The sequence below is a fragment of the Sus scrofa genome, chromosome 4 (genome assembly GCF_054392235.1).
Source record: "Sus scrofa isolate SSC_HxYL_T2T_F1_AM1 chromosome 4, Sscrofa_HxYL_maternal_Yorkshire_Landrace_v2.0, whole genome shotgun sequence".
In the NCBI taxonomy this organism is placed as follows: Eukaryota; Metazoa; Chordata; class Mammalia; order Artiodactyla; family Suidae; genus Sus; species Sus scrofa.
This window is the reverse complement of record NC_139386.1, coordinates 65645232-65666690: the sequence shown is the minus strand read 5'-3', so window position 1 is coordinate 65666690 and position 21459 is coordinate 65645232. Positions and strand designations below refer to the sequence as shown.

The 21459-nt window shown below is 36.9% G+C and overlaps 1 long non-coding RNA gene across 5 annotated transcripts in view; it reads right to left on the bottom strand.

Moving 5' to 3' along the window:
• Nucleotides 1–21459, bottom strand: part of LOC102160880 (uncharacterized) — an 83513-nt gene that overhangs the window by 22818 nt on the left and 39236 nt on the right. Inside the window, exon 4 of one of the 5 annotated variants that reach the window (XR_014843667.1) lies at nt 1573–4645. The exons of 3 other annotated variants lie outside the window; for them this stretch is intronic. This is a non-coding gene — a long non-coding RNA (uncharacterized LOC102160880). Of the gene's footprint in view, nt 1–1572; nt 4646–18353; nt 20459–21459 lie in introns of those variants that run through there. One more of the 5 variants, XR_002343257.2, reaches the window with a different exon arrangement.

The following is a 21459-nucleotide window of genomic DNA, read 5'->3' as shown; positions in this document are numbered from 1 at the left end:
TTACAAAACTACAATAATCAGAATGACATAGTATTGGAAAAAAAAAAACCACACACACAGATAAAGAGCCCAGAAATAAAACCAAGAACATGTGGTCAATTAATCTTTGACAAAGGAGGCAATACAATGGAGAAAAGACAGTCTCTTCAATAAGTGGTGATGGGAAATCCAGACAACTACATGTAAAATATTGAGATTAGAATATTACCTCAATAGTATAATAAAGAAATAAACTCAAAACAGATTAAAGAACTAAATGTAAGAACTGAAACCATAAAACTCCTAGAAGAGAATATAGGGAGAACACTCTGACATAGATTGTGGCAATATTTTCACGATATGTTTCCTAAGGCAAAAGAAACAAAAGCAAAAATAAACAAATGAGATTTAATTAAACATAAAAGATTTTACACAGCAAACCATTGACAAAAAGAAAACCTATTGAATGGGAGAAAAAATTTGCAAATGATAGAACCAAGAAGAGGTTAATATCCAAAATATATAAACAGTTTCATACAACTCAATATCCAAAAAACAACCCAATCAAAAATAGGCAGAAGCCTAAATAGGCACTTTTCCAAAGAAGATATACATATGACGAATAGGCACATGAAAAGACACTCAACATTACTAATTATTAGAGAAATGCAAATCAAAACCAAAATGAGGTATCACCTCACATCTCTCAGAATGGCTAACATCCAAAAGTCTACAAATAGCAAATGTTGTGTACTGTCAGTTAGAATATAAATTGTTGCAGCCACTAGGGAAAACAGTACAGAAGTTCCTCAAAAAATTAAAAATACAACAACCATATGATCCAGCAATTCTACTTCTGAGTATTTAGCTGGAAAAAGTGAAAACACTAATTCAAAAGATACATTTACTCCAATGTTCACATAGCAGCAGTATTTACAATAGCCAAGATATATAACCCAAGATATGGAAGTAACCAAGTGTCCATCAACAGATGAATGGATAAAGAAGATGTGACACATGTGTGTATGTGTGTGTAATGGAATATTACTGAACCATAAAATAATGAAATCGTGCCATTTGCAGCAACATGAATAAACCTAGATATTATGTTTTGAAATAAGCCAGAGAAAGAAAATAATGTATATCACTTATTTATGAAGTCTAAAACATAAAACAGTCTACTGCATATATCAAAATAGAAACAGATTCATAGAGAAAACAAACTAATGATTAACAGTGGAGATCGGGAAGGGGGAACAAGATAGATGTATGTGCTTAAGAGATATGAATTACTATACAGAAAATAGATATGCAACAAGGCTATAGTGTACAGCATAGGGAATTATAGCTACTATTTGATAGTAACTTCAGAGTATAATCTATAAAAACACTGAATCACTATGATGTGCCCCTGAAACTAATTATTATACTCAATCAACTATAATTAAAAAATACCATATGTAGTAGCTTCAAAATCCATAAAATACTTAGGAATAAATTTTACTGAGTAGGGGGAAGATTTGTACACCAAAAACTATAAGATATTAATGAAATAAATTGAAGACAAAGAAACATGAGAGGGAAAATCTCTCATGTTTATTTATTGGGAGAATTAATATTGTTAAAGTGCTCATAATACTTAAAGCCAATTATAGACTCAGTGCAATCCCTATCAAAATTCCAGTGGCATTTTCTACAGAAATAGAAAAATCATAATAAGATTCCCACCAAAAACCCTGAATAGTCAAAGCAATCCCGAGAAAGAAGAAAGCTTAAGTAGCACCCCGCTAGATTTACAACTATATTATAAAGCTACAGTAATTAAAACAGTATGGCATTAGCATACATACATGCATATAGATTAATGAAACAGAATCAATGGCCCAGAATTAAACCCATGAATATATGGTTAACTAATATTTGACAAAAGAGCCAAGAATACTAAATGATGAAAGAATAGTCTCTTCAATATATGGGCTGAAAAACTGGCTTACTGCATGAAGAAGAATAAAATTAGACCCTTATCTTATGCCACATGCAAAAATTAACTAAAAATAAATACCTAAATTTAAGCCCTGAAAGCACAAAACTCTTAGAGGAAAACAAAAGGGAAAAGCCCTTCAGCATTGGTCTTGGTAATGATTTTATGGACATGACACCAAAAGTACATGCAGCAAAAAATTATAAGTGGGTATAAATCACATCAAGTTATATTAAACAATATATACATGTATATATACACACACGCACATATATACACACATATACACTTACAATGAAATACTTCAGCCTTAAAAAAGAATGAAATCTGGGAGTTCTCATTGTGACTCAGCAGTGATTAACCCGACCAGTATCCATGAGGGACACAGGTTTGATCCCTGGCCTCGCTCAGTGGGTTAAGGACCTGGCATTGTCGTGAACTGTGGTGTAGGCCACAGATGCAGCTTGGATCCTTTGTTGCTGTGGCTGTGGTATAGGCTGGCAGCTGTAGTTCAGTTTTGACTCCTAGCCTGGGAACTTTCATATGCTGCAGGTGTGGCCCTAAAAAGACAGCAAATAAAAAAAATTAAAAAATGAAAGAATGAAATTTTGCCATCTGGAATAACATGGACACTGTTGAGGTGCAAAAGACTCAGTAAAATAAGTCAGACAGAGAAACCTGGATACTGTATCATTTCGCTTATATATGGAATCTACAAAAAACCAAACTCAGAAACACAAAGTAGAAACATGGTTTTCAGGGGATGGGGGTAGGGAGAAGTTGAAAGATATTGGTTAAAGAGTAAAATTCCCAGTTATGAGATGATGTTCTGAGGATCTAATATACAACATGGTCACTATAGATAACCATATCATATTATATACTTATAAATGGCTAAGAGAGTAGATATTAAATGCTCTTTAGAGGCAAAAAAATAACATTTATAGTAAATAACCTTATTTTGGTAATCTTTTAATCAATATATATGTATCAAATCATGTTGTACACCTTAAACCTACAAAATGTTTTATGTCAACTATATCTTAACAAAGCTGGGAGGAAATAAAAAAGACCGATTGGTATTATATGGAGATGCTGCCTACTTCCCAGGAGCCATGAGGGAGAAATGGCTAACAAAATCCCAAAGTGGCTCCATAACCTTATGCTAGTCATGCTAAACTTTCTGATGTTTTGGTAGGACAATCAATTAATTAATTCATTCAAATATTTATTGAATTCAGGTTCTGGTATTGTCATTGTGCAGGAATATAGTCTAATTTTATTCAAAGGAAGGGAATTATACTTTCATTAGTTCAGTTTCACCTAAGAATTCCATGAAGAACGAGACAAGTTATAGTGATAATGACTGACTCTTAAAACAATGCAGGGGTTTAAGGTGTACCAGTCCTTTGTACAGTGGGACATTTGAGTATAATTTATAGTCTGTCTTCCTTGTACTGGGTTCCTCTGTATACGCAGTTCCATATCTGAGGATTCAACCTACTGTGGATCCTGTGGTACCATCGTATGTGTTAATGAAAAAAAATCTGTGTGTATAAATGGACCCAGGCCCTTCAAAACTCATGTTGGTCAAGGGTCAACTGTATTAGCATTTTGGAAAACTTGGGGGATAGACAGTTAAGTGAGAATAAGGGAGAATGACACACTAAAAGGTTGTTATTGTCTCATCATTTGACTAATTACTTAAATTATTCCATATGCGCAAATGACCATCAGGTACAAAGAAGAACACAAAGATGGATAATTTCCCACTGTCAGGAAATTTTCAGCCTAGTGAGTTACATGCAACATGCACGTAAATAAATATATTGTGATATGCTTACAGAGTTTGAGATATTTGAAAGAATGCAATTTCAGCTGTTGGGGAGCTCTGGAGTCTCATTTGGTATCATTTGCCCTGGGTCTTAACCACTGGGTAGGTTTTTGGATCAAGAGTTATGGGGAAAAAGAATTGTAAGTGAAAAGAGTTCTAAGCAAAATTACAGAAACAGTGAATTAAGGGATGTATATGGAACACAATTTGTTTACTTGGCTAGAGTGTAGGGACATGGTAGAAAGAAGATTGGAAATTCAAACTGGGGCCACATTATAAAGGTCCTCAATGCTGTGTTGGGGATTTGGTCTTTATTTCAGAGGCAATGAAGAGTCTTTCCCATCAGTGCTGACACATAATTTATGGCTAAAATATGTAGCTAGATTTTTTTATCCATCTGTGTCATTGTAACTTTTGGAATTAAACCTTTTGTCAGGAGTATATAATTGATGTCTAAGGACTTCAGGATAAACTTCCCAAGGAAAATCTATAGTAAAGCTTCGGATTTGATTCTTTTTGAGTATTTGCCTTTGAGAGAATATAAAAGTCTGATGTATTGTGTGTTGACTACCAATTTTAAAATAAATGGTGGAATGCTTTATGTTTGCCAGCTGCTGAAAAGTGAAATAATGACACATTAAGTAATGGAAATGAGGGAATTAAAACTCACAGAAAAAGAAAACAAACTCATCATTTCTTTCCTTATCTCTTTTTCTGTGACAGGCCCTGTTGCTTTTTCATGTCTTGTCTTTTGAGATGTCCTCAGTTGCCTCTATTTCAGAGCCTTTTGATTTCCGTGAGGAATGAGACACCATTCTGGAACTTCAGTAAAACTCTCTTGGCTTCAGCGACTGAAAATAATTGAAGTAATTTTATTGTTTTCTAGAGGAAAAATCTGGAAAGTTTACAGGTTGACTTCTGTTCTTCTACCTTTCTGTAGTCCTTACGTTATTCCAAGTCCTGCTGGGGTTACAGCTCTGTGTTTCTGACTGTGTGGTGCCCCAATAAATTCAACAATCCTGCAAATTCTTATCCTTGAATGTAGTATACTTTAACATTTTCTCTGAAGACAGTTTTACCAGCTGGCAGTCTGAGTTAACTAAGTTCTATATATAAATTTATGCAGGAAGGAAAGTCAGAAGAAAATATGCAGGAATGAAAACAAATATTTGAACACAATGAACTAGTTTTAATCCAAAATATGTCAAGGTATAGTGATTTTTAGAAAGATTTTCAGAATACCTTATAACATTCTCTGCCAAAAACTCCAGGTATGCATCAGTGCCTTTTATCATTTTATGGCCCTTAGTGATAATTTGTGGCACATAAAGTTAATCTATTACCCAGGTTATCTATTGTGTACCCAGAGAAAAATTCCTAATCCACATCTGAGAGCACATGAAATGCCTCTTTGACTTTTTATGCTTTATCCATTTATCAAGAAAGCCTGAACTGAACATCTTTTGTGTATTAACCATATTAGATATTCCATGGCAGGACTTTCAGATCTTTACTGTGATAAAGACGAACTGGTTATGTGCTACGATGCAGATTCAGAAGTCTGGGTAGGGGTCTGGATGTCTGCATTTTCAATGAGCTCATAGGTATGCTGGTCAGGGAACCACATTTTGAATAGCAAAGCTCTTTGGGATTCCCTTTACTAAAGTAATTCATGATAAGATGGGGACACTACTAGGAGGATTAAAAAGCAAACATAAAGCAACTTGAATATAGTGAAACATACATTTCACTGAGAACATAGAGAAGGGGTGATTCATTTTGTGGAGAGTAGACGTGAAGGAAGGTTTCAAAGAAGAAACTTAATTAAACAGGGTGTGGGAAGATGTGACAGATTGTAGCAGACATGAAGGATATTCTAGACAGAAGGGACATGTATCAGAATTCATAGGATTCCATAAACTCATGTGGCTGGGACATAGATTGCACATTGAAAAGAGGTTGGAGATAGAACTGGAACAAGCAAGATGAGTTAGTTTAGTTCACATATGCTTGTACATTCAGGTATGTTGTAGGCTAAGAGATAGGGAATAAAAATTAAACACACAACACACACACATACATATATAAATGAATGGTCCTGATCAAAATTGCCATTTTGCTTGCTCACAAATCACTTTTATCTTCAGAAGAGACAGTAGATTTTAACAATGAATTTTTGTCCCTAAGCCACGTTTTAACTTTATAATTTGGAGTCTATAAGGGAAATATAAAGAGTGCCCTTTGAAGAACTTTCATGAATATCACTTTGTAAAACATAAACTTTTGGATATTCTTCTAGGTAGAGTGACACAAATCTGTCACATTCTCTTGCTTCATTAGAATTTAGTTTCTTTGTGAGTAGGTTAAGATCTACATTTTTCAGTATGGCATTAGTGATCCTTTATGATTTGGTTCCAACTTATCTTTCTAGCATATCTCAATGTATTTTCCCCTGATTCTCTACTTAACATCTAACTGAAATATATATCCTTTGTTATTGAACAAGAAATGCTTGGAATGCCTGATCTGTGCTAGAACATGTGCTAGACTCTGAGGATACGGTTTTGAACAAAGTAGAACAATAATTGGACTTAAAGCAACTTAGTATAGGGCTGACTGATATTTACAAGTAAATGTAGTACACTGTCATGACTGTTATAAAATAATTTAACATCACAGGGATCTTACTTATTCTAGGAATAAGCATAGACATTCCTAAAGAAGTGATGCTTGAGCACAGACCTAGAGAAAAAAATTAACCAGAGTGTGTGTGTGGTGGGAGTAGGAAGGGACAGAGGAAGATGGAGAGAGAACAGCATATACAAAATGGAACATAATAGACCAGTAAGAAAGTACAGAGTCTTCAAGACACTTTTGGAAATTCAACAGGCTTGATCTTAGAATATGAGAGGGAAAATGGGGAGAAAAGAGACCTAGGCAGGGGCCAACTGCAGAAAGCTTTGTATCTTCCATTAATGAACATAAACATGCTACATGAAGGCATTTACACAGGGAAATGATATGAATGACTTTAACTTTTGCATTTTAATGTTACCTTACTGCTGCAAAATGAAGGATGACTTAAAGGTGGTGAAACTAGAGGTAAGAGACCAGCTCTTGAAATTGCTCAGGTGAAATAGGGTGGTGCTTTAAATGGGATTGGTGGCAGTGGAAACAGAAGATAATTTCACCTTTGAGGATTTCTTGGGGGTAATGGGAATATGGGAGACAGAGAAGTCGATAAATACCAATATTTCAGTTTTAGGAAGATACTATATATTAAAATTGGGAACATTGGAGAAACAGTACGGACTTTGAGGGAGGAAGATACTTCACAATTGGATATGTGTTTGAGGGGTTTCTGAAATATTTAAATAGAGACGTAGAGTAAGGCATATATGTTTGGAGCTCAGCGGGGAGATCTGGCTTAATTTACAAAGAAGAGGTTTCACTGTATGGATGTAATGAAAATCGTGGTAAATGATGACATTGCTTCAGAAGAGTAGGTAGAGAGAGAAGACTGAAGCGCTGAGGACAAAGTTAGGAAGAACATCAACATTAGGATGTGAACATAGGGGAGAAAAATCCCATAAAGTAATCTGAGGATGAGCCACCAGTGCTAAGAGGAAAATTAGAAGAGAGTGATGCCTTGAAAGATGAGAGAGAGTATTTCAAGAAGAAGGTATTTCTATGAGTCAAGTTTGAGAGTCCCTGAAATACACATCTGTTCTCTTGAGGGCTCTGTCTGGAAGGAGTGACCTTGGTCAGTGTTACAAGACTGCTTTTCTTGCTCTCCAGCCATGTTTCTATTGCATTCTCCACTCTGCCACAGAATTTCATCCATTTTTAAAGAATTTAAATAGAATCTGTCTCATAAAAATCTCTATCTTTCAGTTGGAGATGTTCTCTCATTTTGTTGTATACCATAATTTAATATTCCTTCTGTGGTCTTGTAACAGGCTCTCTTTCCTTTCTAGCACTTAGGCATATACTTCCCAATCATCTGGACAGTTCACTGAGGACAGGAGCTCTGCCCTTGAATGAGAGGATGTTAGTTCAAATGATCAGGATTGTACACTAGGTGCAGAGAATTTTTACTAATCTTTGCAGGATTTTCATATAGCCATCCTGATGTAGTCTCAGGGCTCTGAGAAGGCAGGAATTATGTTTCATTTCTGTGAAGGGTTTTATCTTCAATATTTAGCTCATGATATGTAAAAAAATACTCCTTGAAGTGTTGTGCATTTTCTTTCATTATTTTTCTCTCTTGAAAAAGTGATTTTTAATTATGGTCCTATGTGAAGTTTCAATATTTTTGATGAATTCTAAGTTGCATGATGGCATGCATCTTCCTTTATCTTTACCACTTTTTTGTTTCTCTTTACAGCCACACTACGGCATATGGAAGTTCCCAGGCTAGGGGTCAAATCAGAGCTATAACTGCCGGCCTACACCACAGCCACAGCAGTTCGGGATCTGAGCCACGTCTACAACCTACACCACAGCTCATGGCAACACCGGATCCCCAACCCACTGAGAGAGGCCAGAGATTGAACCCGTACCTCCATGGATACTAGTTAGATTAGTTTCCACTGCACCACAATGGGAACTCCCTATCTTTACCATTTTAAATGGCAAAACTTTCCCAGGATTTCCACTGAGATATTTAAGAGCCAATCTGAGCATTTGTATCTGTTGTACCGTCTGGAGGTGGGGTGGCATTAGGAGGTGTATGGGGATATTCCCACTTTCCAGAAGCACTTTGAATGGGAACCGTTGGAGCCATGGTAGCATTTATGTGGGTTTTTCTTGTCTCAGTCCCATCATGGTTTCTGATGTTGCAGGGAGCTCCTTTAATGCCTTAACTTATTATGTCCTATCACTTAAGCACCATTCTATTCTTGCTTCTTTAATCCACAGTTTGAAAACTAAGAATATTTTAATTATTCCTTTTTGCAAGTAGACATTCTCACATTAGGGGCTAGGGGTAGGCAAGGATTTTCTGTCTGCACTTCTAGCTTCTGAAAGCAATCCAAGGAGAAAGAGAGAGAGAGAGAGAGATCATCGGCTTTCCAGAAGTTACACGCTACCCCCATCACGCATCCACTTGCTCTTCATGTTCTTATAAGGACTTAGGTACAAATTAGGGAACAGAAATGCCAGCTGAGGACTCTTTCCTTTGCAACATATCCAGGGAAAGAGATCTGACGGTATCCCCAGGCAAAACTCTTTATAAACACTTTTTTTTTTTTTAAACCCAGCGTAAAGAGTTACATGCAGAAAAATAACCACTTGAAACCCTTTGCCCTCATGTTCAGATGGCTGCCAAAGCTTTTCCCTTAGCTTGCCTCAACAAGAATAAACTGTACAAAAGCTCTGGAGTTCTCAGGCCATGTGACTGCCCGCCCTGTTTGTTTAAGGTCATTAAAATCCTGGGCTTTGCCAAAAGACTTAGAGCAGAGTCAGCCTGTTCTGGGAGTGAATTGTAATTTTACTTAGGTCACAGACTTTTTAGTGGCCAACAGCATTGAAATGGGTTCTTTTTAACAGTGTTAAGTATAAAATAGATGCAAAGGATGAGTGTGATAATTATAAAGCTGTGTTTATAATGAAGATAATCTGTGTAAGAAATTGCTAATACATTCACACTCATGAATTATGGAAAATAAAAACACCCTTCCTATTATCCTTTCAGATAAAAGAGGGACTTTATATTCCAAATGTCATTACTTGAGAGATTATATTTTCTTTATTGAGTCCTAAAAGGCCTTCACATTTACCCTGGGTGCATTTGTGGCTGTGCCATATAGCCAAAAAGACATGAAGAGACGCATAATTATCTGGTGAATTCAAGGCTGTCAGAACAACCTGCTAAGGCAGTAAGAGGAAGATCATATTCAAGTCATTATCGGTTGATTATTTTGAACTGAAATGTCCAATAAGTCTTCCATTTGCTTTGATTAAAGACAAAAGCAGCTCATTTTTATCTTGTTACATTATTTTTCTCTCTGGTGAACTACAAAAATTGTGCTGTTTTTCCTTGAATATTTCTTGTATTATGACTGGTTAGAAAGCAAAATTAGAACAGATTGGGGTTTAATTTTCTTTTCAGTTTAAAAACAGTTAGAAAAATTGAGAAAACACTTCATGGTTTGTTCTTTAAGCAAAAGACAAGCCAATATAACATCTGCTTGTGAATAATTCTGCACCAAGGTACCTGAGCCTATTCATCTTTACCCCTTTGAAACAGATTGTTAACAGAGAAAGAAGATACTGGTAGGTTATATCCAAATGCCTAAAGTATCTCTTTTAATCAAAAGTACATTAAGAAAGTTTAGAGCATGAAAGCATTTAGGCATTCCTTGTGGTGCTCACTGGCCCAATGTATTGTCTCAGTAAACTTTCTAGAAGGACAGCAGCCTGGTTGGAGGGGCTGGGGGCTAGGGAATGAGGGATGCTGATGAATCAGTGCCAGGGACAGGAAAGGCAGTGACGGATGGTGATGGAGTGAGTGATTGGTATTGTAACATATGCCAAGGGCTTTTCAAATGTTATGTTAGTTAACCCTCTCTTTGATAAATGGGAGAGATTTTATTATCTCCATTTAAAATCTAAAGAAACAAGAGTTCAAAAAACTTTTTCGGGTTCTCCAATTGGTAAGGTGAAGTTGCGGGTCTGAACACTATTTTTCCTGACTTTAAAGTTCAAATTTATTCTCTTGGATTTATTCTCCACAGTTGATTATTGTGTGGCATTTGGCTGCTTCCAAAGATTAGGGTACTTTAAAAAGAGGGAATTTTGTCGAAGTCTTTTTTAAGTCTGGAGGAACTTCAGGAAGGTTTTGGGAAGTTTGATTTACATGTGTAGTTAATCTATTTGTACATACATGCAAGTAGTGACTTTTTTCTCTGAAACAGGTGCCGTGTAGAAAAACTGCTTGTCTTTGAGTCTAATGCCTTCATTTTGGATGTTCTGCATATAGAAGTAACACACAGGAGTTGATTAACCTGAACAGTTATTTAATAAGTTTTTTTTTTCCCAGAAGCATCTAGACTTGCATTTTCAAGACCTCTTATCATTATTTTGCTAAGAAAGGGGAAATATACCATGGGGTAAACATACAGATGGATTTCCCACTCAAGATATCAGAATAGAGTTGCAACCTCAGTTCTAAAGTTGGGAATAAAGATGAACCCAGTAAATAAGACCGTTCCAAGCAAGGATGCACTACTGAGTACATAGGAAAATAAACCCTAATGAGACAAAATCTTACCTTGAACATAGTGAAAACCTACCAGTAGACACCTCAGTGTGAGCCAGAGCAGAGGTAAGAGCTTGGCACTTAAAGACCAAATGGGCTTACTGCTTGGACAATTATCTAGAATGACTGGATTATGATTATGTTCCATTAATCAGACCCCCTGCTACAGTTCCATGTGAGAAAACATGTCCCATCCAAATTAATCTGTGGTACCAAAATGAGCCATTTAATGGTCAGCTTTCTCCATCTGATTTGCCTGAGGAAAAAATTCCTTTGAGTCTTGAATGTGCTACATGCTCTGAACCCAGGGTGCTTATGGTTTAAGTTTTGTTTTTTTCTGCCTTCTATCATATTTATTCATCAATGATCTTCAATGAAAAAATCTATTTGTTCATTTAGTCACCTAATGTTTAATGTGATCCTATTATGTGTAAAGCTTTGTACTAATCACCAGGGATACAAAAGTTATCAAGAATGGTTGAGTCTTTGCCCTTGCAACTCATAGTCTAGTGGGGTGTACAGATAAATATACCATTCAAGAAATACAGTGAGATTAGTGTCATGATCAGGGAAGTAAAAGATACCAAAAGTACATGGAAGAGGGGACCTAACGCAGATAGGAGGATTCAAGGAAGATACACTGGAGGAGGTAAGATGCTCACATTTAAGGCTTTAAACACTTAATTACTCCAGCTAGAATGTGAAGAGTGGGTTAGTGTGGGGAAGCAGAAGCAGGAAGATCATTTAGAATGCCAAAGTAGTAATCTAGATAGGACATGATGATCTGCATAGGGAAGTAGAGAAAAGAGATTGGAGTTACAATCTATGTGAGTCTTTGGTTGGATCTAACCACCAAGGGAGAAGGTATTTTAGGAAATGTTGCTCAGATTTTGGATTTGGGCAACTGAGTAGATACTGAAGCCAATTATAGAGAGAGCAAATACAGGGTAGTGAAAGTGAGATGATTAGTTTGGTTTGGGACAGGGTAAATTTGAGTTACCTATGGGATAACAAAAAAGATCTGTTCTGTAGGTTGCTGGGCGTTCATGTATGATGTTGGAGAGTCAAATGTTACTATCACCATTAAATAAACCAAAATGAAATCACAGAAATCAATAATGTCCATTCTCAGAGTCCTACCAGCTATTGGGCTTCTATGTTGACGACAGGGACATCACCAATTTTCAAGAAAGAAAATTGAAATACATATGAAAAATACAGATGAAAAATCTTATGCATAATCCAAGACACTCATGCAGGTTTCTTTTTTTCCCCAGAGTTCTGAGTATGTGGCCTGGAAAATTTTATAGAAATAACACTTTGAGTACACTTTGACAGTTCCTTAAAATATTAAAAATAGTGAATTCCTATTGTGGCTCAGTGGTAATGAACCTGATCAGTTATCCATGGTGTTTTGGGTCCCTGGATCTACTCAGTGGGTTAAGGATTCAGAATTGCCATGAGCTGCAGTATAGGTCACAGATGCAGCTTGGATCTGGCGTTGCTGTGGCGTAGGCCAACAGCTGCAGCTCCAATTTGACCCCTAGCCTGGGAACTTCCATATGCCATGAATGCAGCCCTAACAAAAAGAAAATAAAAAATAGACCTACCATACAACCCAGCAATTCTACTTCTGAGTATTTAACTAGAGAAAATGAAAACAGTAATTTGGAAATATATCTGCACCCCCATGTTCAATGCAGCATTATTTACAATAGTCAAGTGTCAGATGAAGAGATAAGGTGTGATCTGTGTGTATACACTGACACACACAGACAATGGAATACAACTCAGTCATAAAAAATTAAAGTCCTATCTCTTGTGACAATATGGATAAACATTGAGGGTATTATGCTAAGTGAAGTAAGTCAGATAGAGAAAGACAAACATTACATGATTTCATTTACATGTGGCATCTAAAAAAATAAAACAAGCGAACAAACATAAAACAGAAACAGACTCAGATATAGAGAGCAAATTGGTGGTTTCCAGAGAGGGGGTAGGGAGGTGGGTGAAACAACCGAAAGAGATTAAGAGAGACAAACTTCCAGTTATATAATAAATAAATCATGGGGATGTGATGTAAGCCTAGAGAAAACAGTCAGCAATACTCTAATAACTTCGCATGGTGATAGATGGTAACTAGATTTTTCATGGTGATCATTTTGTGTCATATAAAAATATCAAATCACTACATTGTACACGGGAAATTAATATAACATTGTAGGTCAATTATACTTCAATGAAAGTAAGATATCTTCTAAACAAAAAAAAGAAATGTATGTTTTATGCATTTTGTTTTCAAAATATTTCCATTCTGCAATTTTTTTAAACATTTTATGTATACAAAAATATACATGTGTTATGAATCTACACTTTTACCTAATTAATGCTTCTGTGAATTAATCACTATTAGGTAAGTTTCCCATGGGGAGTTTTGGGGATGAATGTAGGCAGTTCAGAGAAACACAAATGTTAGCCTTACAGAAGAGTAATTTTAGGTTCAAGTGATTGCTGTGTTCTGGTAAGTTTATATAATCCTTCACACTTTTTTCCAAAGGATGCTATATATCTAGACATTCACCAATATTTGACTCTACTCTTCATTATCCTTGGTTTTTATCATTTCCATTAAATACCCCCATATTGAACATATTTGGAAATATGATTTACATTTTTGTATGATTAATGTGATGATCTTAATTAGCAATTAGTCACATTATTTAAAATATTTATAGTGTAGATTATATTTATACATTTAATTTTGTTAGTGAAGTTTCTATAAGTTATATGCAAGAAAATTCATCCATTAAGTGTACGGGCTGATGAACGTTTACAGTTGTATGCAATTATATAACTACCACTACAATCAAGATATAGAAAATACAGAAAATTTTCACCACTGTAGTCCATCCCTTTCAGACTATAATTTGCCTTTTCTAAAATGTCATATAGATGAAATTATATAGTATGTGTGGTTCTTTGTGCACTTTTTCCATTTAGCATACCATTTTTGAGTTTCATTCATGCTGTGTACAATGGTAATCTATTTTTATTAGAGAGTAAGATTCTAATAGAACAGATATCCCACCTATTCTATTTGTTCATACAGTCATCAGTTCATGGACATTTAATGCTTTTATTCCCAATTGTTCGCTATTTTGAATGACACTGCAGTGTATATTTATAATACACATATTTTTGCAAACATTTTTTCATCTCTCTGCTGTAAAAACTGAGGAGTGGAATTTCTGGGTTGCATGACAGGTGTGTAAGGTGTACAGTGTGGTAGGAAAGACTTTGCTAAACAGTTTTCTAAAGTGGCTCTACCACTCTGCATTCCACCAGCAATGAGTTCCATATCCTCCACAACACTTGGCATTGTCAGATGTTTTAATTTTAGTTATACTGGTAGGTATTTATGAAGCTTTCAGTTATACATTAGTACGTGACTTAAAAAGTTTCTCTACTGAAGAGATCACCAGGAGTTCCCCTCGTGGCGCAGTGGTTAACGAATCCGACTAGGAACCATGAGGTTGCGGGTTCGAGCCCTGCCCTTGCTCAGTGGGTTAACGATCCGGCGTTGCTGTGAGCTGTGGTGTAGGTTGCAGACGCTGCTCGGATCCCGAGTTGCTGTGGCTCTGGCATAGGCTGGCAGCTACAGCTCTGATTAGACCCCTAGCCTGGGAAACTCCGTATGTTGCAGGAGAGGCCCAAGAAATGGCAAAAAAAAAAAAAAGAGATCACCAAAAAGGTAAATTTTACTTGAGTTCTCAGTCTCGTCAGCTACCAGCACATACATGGAATATATGAACCCTGATTTTATTGTACTAAAACACTTTCCTTTTCATCCAGTAAAATAGTAAAGTGTGGTGGTTTCAGTTTGATAATTCAAATACTGCCATTTTAATGTGTCATCATAAATCTGTTTTATTGCACTATGTCATCCCTCACGTCTTGGATAAAAACACTTTTGTTTCCTTCTAACTTGGAAATTGTGAATGTGTTTTTTTTTTTTTTTATCTTTTTTTCTTTCCTTAGCATGCTTTCAGCTCCATATCATATAAGGTCTCCAGAGTTGTTAGGAAGTGATTGTTTTTAATGATGGATAACATTTTCAGAAAGCTTCTATTCTCTTCAAGAATATTTTACTTTTAAAAACAGAGTTACACTAAGTTATGCGATGAATAACTGTTTTACAGATAATGGTAAGAAGCTTATATAGAATTCTTCTGTGAGTAAAGGTAATTACCACCACTCAATAAGAATATTTGATTTTGAAGTGATTGTTTTTGCTTGCTTTGTCATAAGATAGTATGACACTTAAAATATATTTTTTTCCTTTTTTTTTTTAAGCCTGCACCTGTGGCATATGAAGTTTCTAGGCTGGGGTCATGTCAAAGCTGCAACTGCTGGCCTACACCACAGCCACAGCAATGTATGATCCAGGCCACATCTGTAACCAACTCTGCAGCTTGCAGCAATGCCAGACCCTTAACCCACTGAGTGAGGCCAGGGATCGAACCGGCATCCTCATGGGACACTATGTCACATTCTTAACCTGCTAAGCCACAACAAGAACTCCTCTGGCTTCTTTTATTATGGAGTCTTAAAACTCTGAAAGATACTAGTTCTATAACGAGCCTACAATTTACTAGGGGAGAAAATAAAACTGGAAAAAAAAAAAAACAACTAGTAATTCAAGTTGAGAGGAATTATTTCTCCACTCATTTTTCTTTTGTATGAAAATAACTCAATATTCCTGGAAGCCTTCTTGTTTCTACTTGGCAAAGAGGCAGAGTGAGTACCTAGCTGGTGGGTATTTACCATTAGTTCACACTTCTTTTTTAGATGGAATGAAAATGCCACAGGGCTTGAGTGGGGGGATTATGGTTTTTCTGCTCTTTCTGGGCCAGTGGGAAGCAGAGGTCTTGGTAAGGATACTCAGAGGGTGGAGTGAAAGTTTCCTTTGAGTTGGTGTCCCAAATTGATTGGAGGGGAGGAAGGCAGCAAGCCTATCTGGGTTTTTTTAATGAGACAAAAATGAGGCTTCTATCTAGTCTCATTATTAATGATGGTGATATTTTGGTTTCAGTTGCTGGCTCTTTTGCCTTATTTCTAAGCTGACTCAAAAGCCATCTGGGAAACAGAGTACCATTTATTCAAATTCCTCAAAGACTCCAACTTATGGTAGATATCAGGACTACATTAACTTAGGCTGTGGTCTAAGGGTCATCTCATTAGTTTCTAAAATACTCCCTTTTGCAGACTGTCCTCTGTACTGCATTGCTAGCAAGGAAAGCTGTCTTATTCTTGCTCAAACTACTTGGGGCCCCTACCTGTGGTAGCACTCTATATTCTGCATTTTGGGGTTTAGTTGTGGCCATGTGACTCACTTTGCCAAAGAAATGTGAATGGAAGTGAGTATTAAAGACCTTCTGCAATCATGAAAGTGTGTATTAAAAGGGAACCTCAATCCCCTGAGGTCCTGGAGTGCAGATCACGTGGAACAAAGCCCCTTGCTAATCTGCATCGAACATGCAACATGTGAGAATCAATTTATTGCTGTAAGTGGCTGAGATTTGTCAGGTTATATATACTATGCTGCCTCATCCACAGTTTCTTACTCCTTGAAAAAGGATTGACTCATCAAATATATTATGATTTGTGGTATAAATGTGAGCTCTCACCATCTTAAGCGTAGATTTCTGTGGCGTCGGCAGGGATAAGAAGGCACTCTGCATTGACTATGAACACCTAATTCTGAAAATCAAATTGGCCATTCATACTCTTGCATATCAGGTTACCCAGTAGAGATCTGCATTTATGCAAATTGCCTCCAGGCAAGTGTGTTTTGATGAAGCAGTGGGAAAGAATTAAAGCTGGGGAGGGAGAAGGCAGGTGAGTACTGCATAGCCACTAGCCAAATTTAAATCTGATCGCTTCTGGGTGAGTTCAAAACAATAAACTGTCAGGAATCTAGTGAGCAAGGCTAGACACATTCCATTTGGTCAGTAGCCTTTGCAATTCACTGCCCACATTGATCTTTACCTTGCTCTGTTTCTTTAGCTACACCTGACTTCTTTCTTCCCCATTTTCTTGCATTTCTTTTTACAAACACAAGTAGCAGCTACATTAGAGAATACCAGTGTCAGCTGAAAACAGTATCAATAGAGTGAAATCTTTCTCTGCCCGGAGGCATTGCATCGGCTAAGTAGGAGGGAGAAGCTCATATACCTTGGTGCTCATCTATGAGGGGCTGTAAAGATGCAAATCTACAAAATCTGGTCCAGGCACTATAGCACGTAGGGAAGGGGCTAGTTACCCCAGTGCCTTTTATCCCTTCCATGCTGCTGCTTTTATCTCATTTTCAGAGTGAAGAGAAAAAAAAGCCAACCTCATCTCCTTCCCCAATTGCAAGCTTCCCATGGCACCAGGCAGGTGGGTGAGAAGGGTAATCTTGTAAACCAAGTTGAGCATTTTCCTTAGTGTGCTATATCATTTCACATCACTCCTCACTGGTAACTCTTCAGTGGTTTTTCATCCCTGTCACAGTAAAAGCCAACATTTTTCATGGACTACAACCCTGCCACTCAAAGTAAGGTCCATGGATTGACAGCATCGGCACCGCCTGGGAACCCATTAGAACTGTTAAGTCTCAAGCCCCATCTCAGACCTGCTAAGTGAGTCTGCAGTTTAACAAGTTCCCCAGGTAATTCACATGTTCATTAAAGTCTGAGAAGCACTGACCTATAAACCCTTCCCCCTAGCTGCCTCTTAGAGGTCACCTACCAATATCTCTCCATTTTTCCTCTCCTGTCATAGTGGTTCTTCAGCACACCCGGCTCATTGTTGTCTCAGAGCTTTATCATTAACTATTCCTGATTCTTTGAACGCCCTTCCCCAAATCTCTATATATTCTTTCTCTCCTTCTTTGCCTTGATTCCTCTTAATGAGGGCACCTTATATTGAGGCCTACATTTAAAATGACATCTTCACTTGCCAGCACTCGCAATGTCATTCATACTGCGGCTTTTTTCCTCTAATGTTTAGTACTTTTTAAAAACATTGCAGAATTTACCTGCATGTTTATTGTCTAACTCCTGAGAATATAATCCCCAATGGCAGATATTTTTGTCTGTTTTGCTTAATGACATTTCCTGAGTTCATAGAATTATACCTGTCATATAATAGGTGCTTAATCTATATTAAATGAATGTGTTGAATGAAGTATTTAAAATTTTTTAAAATTTGTCAATTTCTCTGAGTGCTTCATATGATTAAGGCAGGCAAAATTACTGTAAAGTATATTTTTTTATTGACATTTATGTTTTCACCAAGAAGACCACTGAACAAAATATGCAGGTTATTCTAACTAAAGAATATGAGTTTTTACTCATTTCTGCAATGCCAATGAAGGAAGTTTTATTTAAAACAATTTAATTCTTTCATACTTTCTTAAATGAGCTTCTCTCCTGAGACCCTAAGGAAACACAAAGAGATTCGTCTGATAATTTTATTAATACTTGTGTCTGAAGTTACGTGTACTGCCCTTTCCCCCAAAGAAACTAACCTGATCTTCTATTTTGTGTTTCCATCCAAATTTGAATGTTTTGTTGTACGAGCTCACTTGCTCTTGGCGAACAGACCTGTTTCTAAGAAAGGCTAAATATGCTCATAAAGGAGACTCAAAGGGCTTCTTGGACAACAACTAATTTTTACAAAACAGCATTTCAATGAGTTAAGTGCAGGAAAATCAGAAACAGATGGATTATACAGCCATTGAGACCCACACGTTTGCAAAACAAGTGAAACACTTTTGTGTTTTGTATCGTCAAACATCAAAATAACATGCACAGTGTAAAACAAAACTTTTCTCATTTTTACCATTTTTTTTTACTCAAAGGTCATGTGTCTTATGTGCCTTTTTCATGGGAAATGCTTCCTATCTATAAAATTCCTCTTCATAACCTTTGCAGGGTAATCAAGCTGCTCTAATCTAATCTCTTAATTTTGAACCAAGGTAAATATTTTAATAATGTAATCAGGATAGTCTAAAGTTATTTGTATTTTCTTCTATTTTAATGTAAGGGATAGCAGAGCATTTGTTTTGTTTTAGTGTTTTGCTTAGTATTCTTTTGGTTACAAGGAGCAGAGCTGCACATGCACTACTTGAAGAAATAGTCATTCTGCATCAATACAGAGACAGGGAAAAAAATCCCTGTATTTGGGCATGGCGGCATGTATGAGCATCATGGCAAGTGGAATCTGAAAACTAGCAATGGCTGGCTAATGGCTGATCTGTCTCATGAAATTTTACTAAATAGCTCCTCTCTGCTCATCTGAACCATTTTCCCCTCACTTTGCTGATTACTGACCTCAAAAATTCAGCTTCAAATGACTCAGAGTGGATCTGGGTTACTTTGTAATCTGTCAGCTCAGCTGCTACAACTGTCGCTATAGTTTCAGATTCCTGAAAGAGTGTTCTGAGTGGCCCAGCTCAAATTTTGCAGCAGGTTACAGATCTCAATGTTATGGCTGGGCTGTCTGGTGCAATCAGCTGTGGCTGAGAAAACCAGGTTCCCTCTATGGGAGACAACGGGTGTTGAGATTGGTGGCACTAAATTCAGACTCCAGGATTCACCAGTGGGAAGATAATTTCCAGGAAAATATTTTGGCTAAACGTATTCTTTCGGAAATAAAAATTACATGTTTCTCTTTTCAAGAATTGAAATATTTTAGGAGTTCCCGTCGTGGCGCAGTGGTTAACGAATCCGACTAGGAACCATGAGGTTGCGGGTTCGGTCCCTGCCCTTGCTCAGTGGGTTAACGATCCGGCGTTGCCGTGAGCTGTGGTGTAGGTCGCAGACGCGGCTCGGATCCCGAGTTGCTGTGGCTCTGGCGTAGGCCGGTGGCTACAGCTCCAATTCAACCCCTAGCCTGGGAACCTCCATATGCCGCGGGAGCGGCCCAAGAAATAGCAACAACAACAACAAAAAGACAAAAGACCAAAAAAAAAAAAAAAAAAAAAAAAAAAAGAATTGAAATATTTTAGATTTTAAGCTTAGGAGGCCAAAATTGGAAAGGGTGTGGATGTCTTTCGAAGTTACAGAATTCTATCTAATCTTGTCTGGATTTTAAGAAAACAACAATAACATCAATTACATGACCACTTAGGGGATGTGTCTTTGGAGACAGTTTCTTGTACTATTTTAAATATAGTCACTTGCCTTATTTTTCCATGATCCCTGAAATATTCCCTAAAATGTAATCTTTGATTTGGTACATGCTAATCTTATAACAGGCTTTACATTAAAAAAAAAAAAAAAAAAAAGACAGACTTGGGAAACTTGAAGGTGATCCAATGAAAACCTGATAACAATTGGAGTAGGTTTTATTTTCCCTGGATAAAGCAGAAGAGAGAAGAAACAATAATTTTAAAAAATACATAATTCTGATGTAGGATTTAGGCAAAAATCTGTTGTGTCAGTGACTGGAGTTCAGAAAAATCCATAAAAGAAAGATAATAACCAGCATGAGAAACCACACCAAATGCAACTGACAGGTAGACCTGAGTTCTGGCTTTGGCTTTGTCAGTTACTAGCTGGGCTCCCTGGTTCCCTGGTAACATGAACAAGCTTGGACTGGATGCAAACTTAGGTGCTTCCCAACACTAAAGAGAAGTCTAAAGAAGGGACATCCAGGGCCACTGAGCATGGTTGTACAAGTGGTTCATGGCACACTGCTACAAAGTAACACTGAGGATTCTTCCCTTTCCCTCTGCTCCACAGAGAAAAATACATTCATGTAGAGTTTTATAAAGAACAAGGATTGCTCCTTCATTTTATATCACGTTCAACCCCAGAATTTAAACTTCTATCACTTATGTAGTGGCTTCAATCCATACTTTGAAAAAGTGGAAAATCTGATTCAGGTGACAAAGTTGGAGCTTGTAATGGAGAAACAGAGCTAGGTACATTTTTAGGCCCTTTGAAAGAAAAATAGAACTAAAAGCATCCCTAAGTTGAATAGGAACTATTACCCAAAATGAGATCCAAACTCACTCTAATTGGATGATTATTAATTAATGAAAACAAACACACCTAGGCTTGAGACTAACTGCAAGGGATAAAAGGCAAATATTTCCTATGACAAAAATCAGGGTTCATCCATCATAGCATTAAGTGGATATAAACCTTAAAAAATATAGATTAAAAACTTCTCCCTCCCTTTGGGCATAATTACTCCAACTCATTCAAAGAAACAGGATGTTTCCTCACAGCAAATCAAGCATTGTAAGATAGTATCACGGTTTTGAAACAGGAATTCCCTAAAAGCAGTCACTAACATCGGCATCTATTCCTGGCTCCCAGGATCAAGGTTATATTATTAGAGCCTTTTTCA